General features: G+C 40.0%; 1 protein-coding gene across 1 annotated transcript in view; it reads right to left on the bottom strand.

The window, feature by feature from the left end:
• The window catches only part of dhrs13a.3 (dehydrogenase/reductase (SDR family) member 13a, duplicate 3), a 167,820-nt gene that overhangs the window by 64,781 nt on the left and 89,151 nt on the right, over positions 1-13,888 (bottom strand). The window contains exon 7 of the transcript XR_008388293.1: positions 2,957-3,117. The gene's annotated coding sequence lies outside the window, so the exon portion shown is untranslated. The remainder of the gene's footprint in view (positions 1-2,956; positions 3,118-13,888) is intronic.

Raw genomic sequence — 13,888 nt, 5'->3', positions numbered from 1 at the left:
ACTAACCAGTTAATCACTTTTTAAAATGACATTTTCACTGTTTAACAATTTAAAGTGGTTTTGTTTGTTTTTGATTATGTTCAATGAATAAGTTAGCTCATTTTTGGTTTTCAGTTTTATTCTCTTAAACGTTTATAATCCCTGGTCTCAAAATATGCTGAGAATCCATACACACCACTACATATTTGTGATGGAAACAAGCACACCAACAATTGCAAGACTTACTAGCAGATCCTGTGATCAAATTTTGGGGTTCTTGGAGACAGTCTGCTCTTGACCTGAATTTGCTGGGACGGCCAGTGCTGGACAAACTGGCAGTTGTTTGAAGTCTGCACCAGTTGGAGATTATTTTCCTTATAGTGGAATGATGTATTTCAAATCATTTGAAGGTCTTTTTAAATCCCTTGCCAGACTCATAGACATCTATAACCTTTCTTTCTGAAGGCCGTACAGAACTCTTTAGATCTTGGTATGATGACAGCACACAACTCAATAACAAAGGGAACACCATATACTAGATATGAGAGGGTATAAATAAAACAGGTTCCACCTGCACTCCCTAAGCAGGTTCTGATCACTGGCTTCCAATCTTGAACACCTAATTAAAATTTTATGGATTTGAAGGTGTGATAAATGTAGGAATGTACTTAATTTTGTGACTGATCTGTTTTTTGTTCATTTAAATTGTGAAAATTACTACAAAATTTTAATTTTATGTCATTTAAGATAAGATGAGATAATCCTGACAGTTGTAACAATGTCCAATAGGGTGAATGTAATTACACCTGTATCCCCAAGAAAGTTTTTTGTTAAAACTATCAGGACACACTAAACTGAAGTTGATACATGTGTACTTGAATAAAATATAATATTTGACACAAAAGTAATGTTGAATTCTAAAGTTTGAATAATCTGCAATCTAATAATTTGACCAGGGTTGGGAGGGTTACTTTAAAAATGTATTCCGTTACCGTTACAAATTACCTCATAAAAAGTGTAATCAGTAACAATCCAAGTATCCCAAGATGAAAGTAATGTAATCTGATTATTTTTGGATTACTTCAAGGTCACATATGTAAATAAAGTCAAGAGAAATGAAATATGATCGAAAATACTTTTATTTAGAGCTAATTTTAGAGCTTGTTCAATATGTTCAAAATTTGGATTTGTTTTAATAAAATAAAATAAATAAATAAATAAACTGATACAGGTAACATTACATCACAACAATTAGGATGACCATATTCTGGTTTTCCAAAAAGAGGACACCTGTTTGTTTGTTTGTTTGTTTTGTTTTTTTTTTTTTTGGGGGGGGGGGGGTTATGTCTTAATAGTGTTCAAAACAGTGTTACTATGAATGCAGATTTTTATACACTGAAAAAGACACACTATTAGCATCACATAAATCTATATAAATTATAACTGGTAAATATATATAAATATATAGACATTCTTTTGAATGTCCATGGAATAAAATTAAATATTAGAGGCCATGAGTGAACCTTCTGCCATCATTTACACATTTGAATGACCATGTAATACGAAGCAATGTGATAACATGAAATTAAAAATGACCTTATATGGCCATGGGCATTGTTTCGACTCAGGATGTTTACTCGTCCACTGAGAGTAGGCTAATGGTTGAGAGGCAGGAATTTGGCCAATAGCTCCTGCAAGACTTTTATATTCGACCGATTGGTGAGCGAGAAGGCGGGAATTACAGAGAGGGGTTAAAGCAATGCAAATATGCGCACACATGATGCAGTATTAGACCATAAACACAACATAATGAAACTGAAGCCGAATCCTGGACATTTTCTCAAATTTAGAAATCCTGGACGCTGTTTTAAGGTCTGAAAAAGAGGACATGTCCAGGAAAAAGAGGACGTATGGTCACCCTAACAAAAGCATTTCAGAGAACAATTTGTGTTCATTTCTACGAAATTAACTTTGCACAAAATTTATTTGCGCTTGCATCAGGAGGTTGATCACGTGAGCCACGACTGGTAAGAGAGAACCAGAACTATAATCAAGCAGCTGTCTCTATTTTTATGTCAAAATATTAATTTCTTTGGTTTTAAATGAAATAAATTTTATCCTGATAGTATTCCCATTTTTTACAAAATGTAACTGTAATCTGATTACTTTGTTTTTTGACGTAACTGTAACGGATTACAGTTACCAGTTTTTTGTATCCTGATCACGTAACGCCTTACATGTATTCCGTTACTCCCCAAGCCTGGATTTGACTAATCTGGCTGATTAGTCACAAGGTGTTGATTCATTTTCTCTAACAGCAGCTCTGACAATAGTTAACTTACACAAGGACCTGTACTGTAAGACAGAAGCTCCACATAAACAGAGTTAAAAATGTGTGTAATTGTTGATATTTTGACGTTTCCTATGAGGAGACATTCAGGACTTTCAGTTTCTCACTAATATGACAAGCTGCGTTTTGTATTAACTTCAAAAGAGAGAAAAAGAGAGAAGCTGTTGAGAGAACTACTGTTTATAAAGGCCCAACATACTGTTTACAACTTTATATAAATTGTATCGTGTATTGCATTGTGTTGTCTTTTTTATAAATAAATAACAAATTGTTAGCATTGGTAGATTGTTGTAGTATAAGTCGAATAAAACACTTGTTGTTATTGGAAAATGATCAAATTCAGGGTTGGAAGAGTAACTCTACTACGTGCCAGGCCACATCACATCGCCCTGTCATTGATTATTTTCCAATACTCACTATTTTCCTACCACACCATGTTATATTCCTTATCTAATCTGTAAAAGTGTATACATTATAGCTGCATGTATAGTTTATTGAGGTCATAAATTAACATTCACAGAATAGAAAGATGTATATGTTGGGGCATTTTGATTTCTTATTGCACCATCACACACACACACACACACACACACACACACACACACACACACACACACACACGTATACCTGAGGATGCTGAGGTTCTGTGTTTCCACTTGTTTCTGCTGACAGGACCGGATTGCAGCAGGATGTCAGCGTCAGTCTCACCAGCCATGGCCTTCTCTCTTTCTCCTTCACTTTCTCCCTCTCTGTTCGCCTCAGTGCACAACAGCATTCAGGGCAGACACCTGCATGGCCAGAGCGATCAATACCAGGGCATGAGTCAGAATACACACACACACACACACACACACACACACACACACACACACCACATGTTACCAGACCAAATCTGCACCAATGCTAACCTTAAAATGATCGCACGCCAGTCTTATTAATCTTTAACAAGGCAATCTCTGCCAGTGCCACATTGGCTGAAGCAAAACACCTCAGAAAAAAAACACCAAATAATGTGTGTTAAATAATACATTTGGTTATTATATAAAAGAAAAAACAGTTAGAGTTATTGGTCTGCTAAGTGATGTGTGTGTGTGTGTGTGTGTGTGTGTGTGTGTGTGTGGTTTCCCTTAAGCATGTTTGAGGAATCCATTTGCTAACAGTTTTATATCACTTCATGTATTTCACTCCCTTTATGTACTTTCTAGGTTTTTCAATTCAATTCCTTTCACTTTAAGTCTTTTCAACTCTTATCCCAAATAGGATCAGTGTTTTCTTAAAATACGGCAAGAAAGAAGCTGTTCTGTTGTTGCAACTGTCATCTATTGAAGTCGGTCTTTAGAAAAATAATTATTGCAGAAAGACGTATAGTTCATAACATTTAAAGACCCTTCTGTTGTGTAGCATCTGCTGTGTGCTGAGTATGAGACAACTGTAGCTTTAACAGATGCTAACACATGACACCTAACAATAAAATAGAAACGCTAAAGTACAGAGAAAAGTAGATGAATCCCTCATAAAGCAATGGAAACACCACCACCATCACCAAAACTAAATAAATGACCTTTTATTTTAAAGTTTGTATTTTGATCTTTTCCCATTTAGATAATGTTTTTGTGAATTACCAAACTCTAGATTTTATTAGTAGCTCACAAAACCTTGCAATCAATTTTCTCCTTTAACAAGCCTATAAAGCTTGCTAAACTGGTGTTTGGGTTATGGTAAAAGCTCTATTTATCAGGCTTGATTTTATACCAACCAGTTGAGGAATGAGCAGCCATTTACTAAACATGCATAAATTCCTGTTGTTCCTCAGTGTTGTTCCGTGTTTTTTAAGCCACGTGGCTGTGATTTACACGGAGAAAATAACACCTGTTCATCAAACCCAGCAGAGAGGACACACAATTATGAATAGTTTTTCATTTCATTTATTTTTGTGACCTCACCAATTGCATACTGTAGAAATATCTCATTAACATAAGCCAAGAAAAATATCAAATTGTAATGTAATTTACAGATCGCTATGAGATCATGTTACTATATTATAATAGTACGACATTATAAATATTAGTGTGAAAAGGATTTTTTTCTTTCATAAAACTGTTTAAGACCAAGTTCCTGTAGTGCAAGAAAGACACTAGGGTGATGGGAAACTGATGATTTGTGCCACTGACTATGGCAGGGAGCAGGGGAGTAAATAGATAAATCACAGGTGAATTCTCTGTTTGGTCTTTAGTAGGTCATTGTTTTTGTCCCTGATCCATTAGGGAATAATAGGAGGTGCATTAAGAGAGGTGGAGAGCAGACGGGCGAGAGCGCGGGCTTGTAGGGAGGCAAGCCGTGTAATCTGGCATAGACGGCCATCTGCAAAATGAAAACAAATGGGGTGTCATCCCCAAGAGGAAATTTATCCCTTTTTTTCAGTCATCCATTCCATCACAAACACACACCCACAAATAAAATAGGCTGACCCGCACAATGGAGCAAAAAGTCACATGATTACACAGACATATAAAGAAGTATTGCCCCAACATTTATTTAAAAAAAATCTGAGTGCAAAGAGTTTTGTTATCAGTTCTATTAGATGTGATTGTGGTCAGTGAGATTCAAGGTCAAATGACGGTGAGTAAAAACTCAACATATTCTTTGAAAAGACACACTCTGGCCACTTTTAGATTCCTGCTCATTTCACTGGCCCTAAAAGGCTCAAATGTGAAATCTGATAGAAATGGAAATCTAAATGGAAAGGCAGAGAGCAAGAAAGAGATGGAAAAATCGCCCAGAGCACATTTCCATTTTTGATAAGTCCTGATGCCATGTAATGCCACAGCACTGTAATATGCCATAAAAAAAATCTAATGACTGCTTCCTCAAATGAGCAAAGATGAGGAGGTGGGGGTGATGTCCCCTTTTTATTTATTTATTTCCTCTCATGAGCGACAGAGAAAACTCATCACGCAGCCCTCTAATTAATGAATGGCTTAAATGTCACGATGATGGGGGGGGGGGGGTGATTGGGGGGGTTCTTGACAACGGAGCATATCTGCCTTGATTTAGAGCTTTCTTTTCCTCTTTCCATATCTCTCTCTCTCTCTCTCTCTCTCTCTCTCTCACTACAGAACTCGGACACCCCAGGGTTTAAACTTAATTCACCACATAAGGTACTCAATCCTGGCTCTTAACAACCTCCTTGGCAGGCCAGCCCATCTGGAAGCCACGGCAGGAGGCTCGGCCCGGACTGCCGGCCTCTCCCTCCTCTGCCCTGCTCCTCAGCAGCCTAAATATTCAATTAAAAATTAGGGCCTTTTGTCGCCTTGTTAGGGGTCTGCTGAAGGATGGTAATTGAGCCTTTACCTGCTGCGTAGATGGGAGCATGTGCTAAATGCAAAGGCTTCTAACTTTGTTCTCTGTACATTGAAAAAAAAGCACACACTCAATTCTGGAGCAACTTTTTGGAACTAATTTTATATCACAGCGGTCTGAACACCATGAAAGTGCTTGATGATGAACAGACTTTGCAGCACACACCGTCTGTCATGTCTTCCTTTTATCATTCGTTAAGACAGAGGACGCTAAAGAAGAGTCGGGAATAGCAATTCAGAATCAACGGAACTTGCGTCTTTAATGCTCACAGTGCACACACATTCTAGAGGCAAATCACTTTGTCGTCCTACGTGACTCCACCCATTACTTACATATTAAAGTAACCATCAGTCCTTAACCCAGAGTCAGTGAGAAATAAGAAGCGATATGCTAAATCCCATTGCCTAAGTCTTATACATACTTCAGTGAATAATGTGCCTTGCATAGTGGAGATTTTAAGCTAAAACTTCTTCTGTAATCATAAAAGACCCTGATGCTTGTACTGAACATAGTTTCAACACACTCAGTACTGTTGGGCTTTATAGAGTATAAGTGCGAAAGAGCAATGATTTATAATCCAACAAGTCTCTGGCTTGCTCATTAGGGATCTGGATTTCTGTAAAGCTGCACTGTGACAACGTCTATTGTAACACAATACAATACAATAACATAAAATCACCAGAGCTAGTGAATACTGTTCCTACTTCTAGAAGGCATCCAATAATATTACCTGAATGTCATGTTTTATGCCACTAATCTGATGAACCATTACAGGAGGGCTCTTACACTTAAACAACTTAATTATATATATTTTTTAGAACTTACAATATACAGTAAAACAGATATAGGACTAAAAACATAGAGAGATTTATCTACATTTGAAAGTTCCATGCAGTTTTGAAGAGAACATTGCAAAAAAAATACTTATTTCCTGAGATAACACTGCATATCTAAACTGGAGTGAATGAATTATAACAGTAAAAGCTTGTCAGAGCTTGGCACCTCAGCCTGTACTGGCCCTTTAAAATTGTAGCCTGTATTCAAAGCAGGCCGATTTTTCTCGCCTCCCAGATAAGAGGTTTGAAAAACAGGGACCCAATTCACATTATCTGCTTCCCTTATTGTCTATATTAACCTTCCCCATGGTAACTTGTTCCCTGTAATGCTACACTTGTCTAGCCGCAACACATCAGCACGGCAAGCCAATTGTGTCATGCAAATGAATCCGGGCTCCATTGTAAAGCTTGCAAGAGAGCAGCGGTTTATCAGGAACATGTCTGCCTGAGCAGGCTGGGATTGTGTCTCCACACTGGCAGGTTGGGAAAGAGAGAGAGAGAGAAAGAGGAGGGGGCTTTATTTACAGCTTAATGGTCATCTGTAGAGCTGAACAAAACACACACATACAAAATACACTTGCACAAGGGAGGACATTCCTACTGTCATAGGTCAGTTGGAAAATAGACTATTGTTTTGGGGTTTGTTTGTTTGGTTTTTTTTTAGCTCTTTCCATTTTTTCACAATGTGAGAGTGTAAATAAAGTATATCAGCTGAACACATTTCAGAAAAGGCTCTAATCCACCAGCGGGAGATTGTGTGAGACTTGTACAGATTCAAAGGCAGTAGGTTGAAGTAACTGGTGAAAACCCAAAGAAAATGGCCTTTTATTTATTTATTTGTTAGATGTTGTCGTGTGCAAAAGTAAAAAGATTCCCTGGGCCTTCAAAACTACACAGTCAGAGGACACATCATACTAATATTAATGCACATGTGTTATTCCCATGGACTAGAAGCCCTGTGTGATACAGACAGTGGGGGCAGTATTGTGCCTATAATAATTCTCATAGATTCTTCCTCTGGGATATGCAGATAACAGCACACCATCATAGCTCACTCAACCACCCAACCAAACAGAAATATGCATAATAAGGCTTGTAACGTTTTCTTTGCGTTCCAGAGTCTATCCTGGAGAAGAGCATAAGAAGGCTGTATGCAGAAAATGGCCATTGTGTCACCTCTTCTGAAAAGGCTCTGAAGTCCCTGGAAGGTAAGCTGGTGAGAATTTTTTTATGGTTTGCATAAATCGCTCAAAGCGTCCATGCCTCCGGTCCCTCCCGCTCTCGCCTTCCACCGTGGCCTCCCCTCCTTCCTTCACTCATTTCAGTCCTCCTCCCCTTTTTATTCCTCATCCGTTTTTTAATTTATGCTCAGCATACTAAGCACTCAATACTGGCAATGTCTGCAGTGGCTGAGATAGCTGTTAATGAGAAGAGCTCCCCCTTTATCTTCTTTATTCTGCCACTATTATCTGCATGCAGTCTATAAGCGCGCAGTTACCTTACCAGCCGATAACACCCAAAAGGCAACCAGCGCTGATGAGCTTTCTATACAGTGGAGTCCACACAATACCTCTATCGGGGGAGCAGACCTCAGGAAAAAAAAGGGATGGGGAGAGCAAAAGGGGGTGTGAGAAAAAAAAGATGGGAAAAAAAAACCTCCAGAGCACCCAAGTGACAGACAAGCAGAGATGGTTTGCTCTGAATACGTGGCGAATTTACAACCGAGGCCCCCTCGAAACATGACTTCTTGCACGCCTGATTCTGTCCCAGCTGCTGCAGTTTCTTATCTCGCTGCTTCCTCTTCTGCCTCGTAGATAACAGTAATTCTTCTCCATGCTGTATTTTCGAATCCCTTCCCAGACTCCAGCTCTCCCCACCACCACCTAACTGCCTTCCTCAATCCCCTCACCATCACCTTCACCACAACCACAACCAGCAAGCAAACCCCATCACCATTCCTAACCCCAAGCCTATATTCCTATCAAACACACACACAGATGCATGCCTGCATGCACACAGACACACCACACCAAGAGAGAAATCTGAGGGAAAAGATGCAGCAAATGTCTTTCTGCTCGGTCTAGATAAAGGGTTAAACACTACAGTCACTCTTTGCCTCTTTGTGAGATGAGGGAACGAGAAAAAGAAAGGAGGCAAGGCGAAAAAGAAGGTGGGGGAGGAATTAAGTATTCGAGTAGAGATTTTTTTATCAGTTGTATAGCGTATAAAACAGTCATTTTTGCCTTCTTTCACTTAGTTTTTCTTATTCTGAATGTGGCTGCAGCCCGGAGTGTTGAAGCCAGATAAAAGAATTAGTGGTTGCACAGAGGGACCGGGGCGCTAAGTACAGCTACGAATTAGAATGTCTATCTCTGTCGCTCTCGGCTCATCCTCTCTAGCCAGCCAGCCTTCGAGCTCGTAAACAATTTAATCTTTTCACTACAGTTTGGGGGGAGAAAAGGGAGAAAGGGAGAAACTAGACGTGGACATTACTTCTCCTCTTGCCGTCTCCTCTCGGTGGCTTCTCCTTTAAACAAGAAAACTGACGCAAACATTTGTAAGGTGCTTGAAGATTGAATCTGCTTTCTTTTTCCTCTTGGCCGTCTCTCTCTCTCTCTCTCTCTCTCTCTTCTCTCTCTCCTTCTCTCTCACTTTTTCACAGCACTCTTTTTCTCCCAGTGTCTTGAAATTGAAGATGTAGTGCTACTTCAGCTCTGGGGCCTATTTTGAAGATGTAATGTAATTCATAGCCTGCCATATGCCAGGAGTCGCACATAGGCGAGCTGTTCAGTGGGTCCCTCAGGGCTGGCCTCAATGCAATGAGAACACAGGCTCCCATATACAACATCTTTACCCATAATAACCATCTCCAAAATACCTCTGATTTCTGCTATGATCACTAGGTCTGTCCATTCACTGTGATGTCATGCAGCTCATGCAATCCTTGCAAAACCTATAGGCCAAATGACAGAAAGTGACACTTTTTGTTCTAATGCATCTCAAAGGCACTGAAGGAGCAAGGCAGCTTTTGGTGGCTGGATGGATGCTTGTCAGACTCATTGTTAGTAAACTTAGAACTGCTCCTGAGGGTACGCTATGATGTGGGATTTATTTCTTTAAGAGCTAACCTTGGGACTTATCAATGTCACTGTGGTGACAGACCTTCAAGCAAGTTGTATTGCTATAGCAACACATCCTCCAAAGGTAACGTGCTTCTGGCAGTTGTAGGTTCAGCTCAGGTAAGCAATGAAACAGCGGCTCAAAACAGTCGAAGCTACAGCAACACAATGCAGATAAAGCTTTAAGCACCTTTCTTCCAGTTGTAAATAAGCAGTCGACACAAATATTAAAGTTTAGAACATATTAATCTTTTCTCATGGGCTTACACGTTCACATTCATTCACAGCTATTCAAAATAATCAAGCCATGTGAAAGGTTAAAGGGTTAGGTTTAGTTTTCTTGCCATTTCATTGAATGAAATCCAATTATTTTGTACTTGCTTGTTCAAATGTGTACAGATTTTGATAAGATCAAGTGCTCAATAAATGTCTTTTGTGTAAGGCTTGAGTACAACACTCAAGATTTCACTCTGGATTAATTCAACTAATAAACTGAAAAGATGTTCATTGAAATCGGTGATAAATATACGACCTTAATAAATAAATATGTTCTGTGCATTCCCATGAACATGGCACCATGAGTTCAAGGAATTTTCCAGCATATGCATATGCTAATAGACTAATCTCTGTTTTCAGCATCTATAGTTTATGGGCAATCCCTATGGACAAATGTGTTGATATTCCTTTAATAGAAAAAGAATGCAAACCCAAGTTACTGGAAAGTGAATGGAAATCACAAGTACAACTCACAATATACATTTTAAGACATTTTTAAGACTTAAGACATCTATAGCAGAAAGCCTCACCAAAACTCTACACTGTATCGCCAAAAATATGTGGACACCTGACCATCACACCCATATGTGGGTCTTCCCCAAACTGTTGCCACAAATGTGGAAGGACACAATTTTCTACAGTGTATTTGTATGCTGTAGAATTAAGATTTCCCTTCACCTGAACTAAATGACCCAAACCTGTTCCAGCATGACAATGCCCCTGTGCACAAAGTGAGGTTTATAATGACATGGTTTGCCAAGGTTGATATAGAAGAATTCAAGTGGCCCAAGCCCTGACCTCAACCCCACTGAACACCTTTGGGATGAATTGTATGGGAGGAAGCCACTACTCTTCAAAAAGAATACTGCTGCCCATCTAAAGTTTGCTCAAGACCGTGTGGATAAAGCCAGAAGCCTACTGGAAGAATGTTCTGTGGACAGGTGAATCCAAAATATAACTTTTTGGTTTGAATGAAAAGCGAAAACCAAACACTGCATTCCGACATAAGAACCTAATCCCAACCATGAGGCATGTGGGTGGCAGTATCATGGTTTGGGGCTGGTTTGCTGTCTAAGTCCAGGAGAGCTTGCCATTATTGACAGGCCTCGCATTTTGGATTGTTCCAGCAAATTCTAGATCAGAATGCCAAAGTATCCGTCCATAAACTGAAGCTTAACCATAAGTGGGTCATGCAGCAAGACAATGACCCTAAGCACACAGGTAACTCTACAAAGAAATGGTTAAAGCAGAAGAAATTTAACATTTTGGAATGGCCATGTCAAAATCCAAACTTTAACCCAATAGAAATGTTGTGGAAGGGCCTAAAAAGAGCAGTTCATCCAAGGAAGCCCACCAACATCACTGAGTTGAAGCAGTCTTGTAAGGAGGAAAGGGCCAAAATTCCTCCAATCCATTGTGCAGGATTGATCACCTGTTATTTGCTCAAGGGAGTCACACCAGTTACTGAAAGCAAAAGTTCACATACTTTTTCTGACAAAGATATTTAATGTTGGATAATTTGCTCAATAAATAAATGTAAAAACTACAAGGGACAAACTACACAGGACAAAGAATATGTTCCTTAACACGAACAAGTGGTATTGTAATGCATTTACAGCATCCTTAGTAACTATCTGGTCACAGGTCAGGGTCACAGTGGTTTAAATTAAGCTGCTAGTTTGTTTATATTTTGGGAAACAGAACCAACTCAATTGATTAGAAATATCAGGGGTACAAACAAAAATAACTGGCACCCTGTCCAGGGTGTACCCCGTCTCGTGCCCAATGCTCCCTGGGATAGGCTCCAGGTTCCCCGTGACCCTGAAAAGGAGTAAGCAGTAGAAGATGGATGGATGGATGGATGGATGGATGGACAAACAAAAAATAATAATGCATGAGTGGATTACAAAAAAAACAACACCACATACATCTCTATTTGAGACCAGTTATGAACTCGAGTTAACACTTCAGGTTAAAACCCAAATACAGATATAGATTTTTGGAGCACTAAACAGAAACAGATACAAATAGTGTTATCATGTTACAATATAGTTTGCAGACATGTTTATTGACTCCATTCTCTTACCCTTAGACTTTCATTATAAATGGTTTTCAAGTAAATATATAGCTATAATAGATAGAAATTAAGTTGGAAAACACTGGCTTATTCCTTCAAATAAGTGAATACGATTTCCTTCCCTGAAGACAACAATGCGTTACACAAATCTTTATAACATGTTATCTGTAATCAATTCCAGGAAGGTTCCATTCCCTCTTAGAGACTCATTTGCACAGGAAGCAACCCTGGAGAGAGGACAAGAGGTAGCGTATGGTGTGTCTACAATCATAATAAACCAACATTAGCTTTGAATGACAACAATGAAGTGCCCACAGACACATTAACATTGTGTGTGGAGGGAGAGAAACAAGGCTGCATGAGGAAAATGAAGTCTGATTTAGCCAAGACACAGGAGTTTGGATGTTCCCAGCAGAAAGCCAGACTGGGGGCATTAGGGGCAAAGAGGCAAGACTGGGTGGAAGAAAGAGGGGCAGTGTATCCCTGAAGTGGGCAGTCAGGGCTATCTGTTTTCCCATAGGTCCCTTCTGTAATACTGTCCCACTTCATGCCACAAGTAGACTGCCACCTACTGTCCACTCCTTAGATGGCAGGAACTCAGATGTCATTTACTTTTTCCTCTATCTTTTTTCGCCCTCCCTCTCTGTACTGCTTCAGAGTTGTTAGTGGAGGGTGCAGACATATTCAGGTCACTGATGGAAGGCGCAGAAAATGTGATTTCAGCACCCCTGCTGGCTGGACATGTAGTGGGTGAGAGAGCTGCAAAGAGGATCAGAGGCTGCTGGGGAAATGAGGAGAAGGGAACAGCACATGAAAAGCCCATAATGCATTATAATGCAGGACTGGGTTGACATACAGATTTGAATTTCCATATAGAGAGAAGGCCCTTCACCTGATAGCATCTTGCTGTACACCAGCCAACCACTGGAGTCATTATACCCACACCAGGCAGATCACCCTGGTAGGTGCCTGATATTACTCTGAAGGGTCTAAGCCATACAAGGGGTCAGAGCACTAGCAAAATGAGACCAAACAATAGCAAGCCATTCCCTCTTCCATGACCAGGTAGTGTTGAGGTTGAGAGGTTAAACATGATGGCAGTGTGGTGGCTCATCACTGCAATAATGAAGTCTGCTGGCCAAGCTGACTCACCTGAGGACAGGTCCCGTTAAACCTCCACAGATCCCATCTCTAGGGTCAGTCCTTTCCACCTAATCTAACTCACTACTGATGAAAGCACAATTTAAGGACAGGTGGGGAAATGGGGGTGGGGGGATGGTGGGGGAGGGGTGCATTGCCAGAGTGGATAAGACTCAATTTGAAAAGCCTGTAGTGGGAAATGACTATTTTTGGCATACAGCAAGGGCACTTTACTGTGCTGTTTGCTGGGGGGATGCAATTTTACAGCCCTTTCTACAGCGGGATTTACTGGATGTGCAGTTAATAGTTTATATAGTTGACTGCAAGCAGCAGGGATTAAAGATGGAGTGTTGTTTGGAGCAGGATCTTGGGGAATATATTTATCCACAGCCGTGCTTGGGTCACTTGTTGTAATGCCTGGCCTACTGACCATGGGTTGGGCCAATATTGAGGCTCCACAGCCTAATGGCCACCAAAAAGGGTTTGGATGTCTCTGCCTCCAATTCTATATGTGTATTTTCAGTGGAATAGGTGCCATACTCATGTTATTCCCTAAATATTTATTTTTTTCTTCTTGAGCTCTCTTTTGAGCTAGCTATTTACATCACTTTTCACTCTTTGCATCACATTTGTGTTGCTCCCCTAACATCTAGAGACACCGTGGCTTTGATCCTATTGGCTCCTGAGTGTTGTTTGTGATACACAAACACAGTACCACCGAGCAATACCAAACAGTTCTACAGTGATACCT

The sequence above is a fragment of the Ictalurus furcatus genome, chromosome 17, assembly GCF_023375685.1.
Source record: "Ictalurus furcatus strain D&B chromosome 17, Billie_1.0, whole genome shotgun sequence".
NCBI lineage: Eukaryota > Metazoa > Chordata > Actinopteri > Siluriformes > Ictaluridae > Ictalurus > Ictalurus furcatus.
This window is presented reverse-complemented; position numbering and strand designations above follow the sequence as displayed.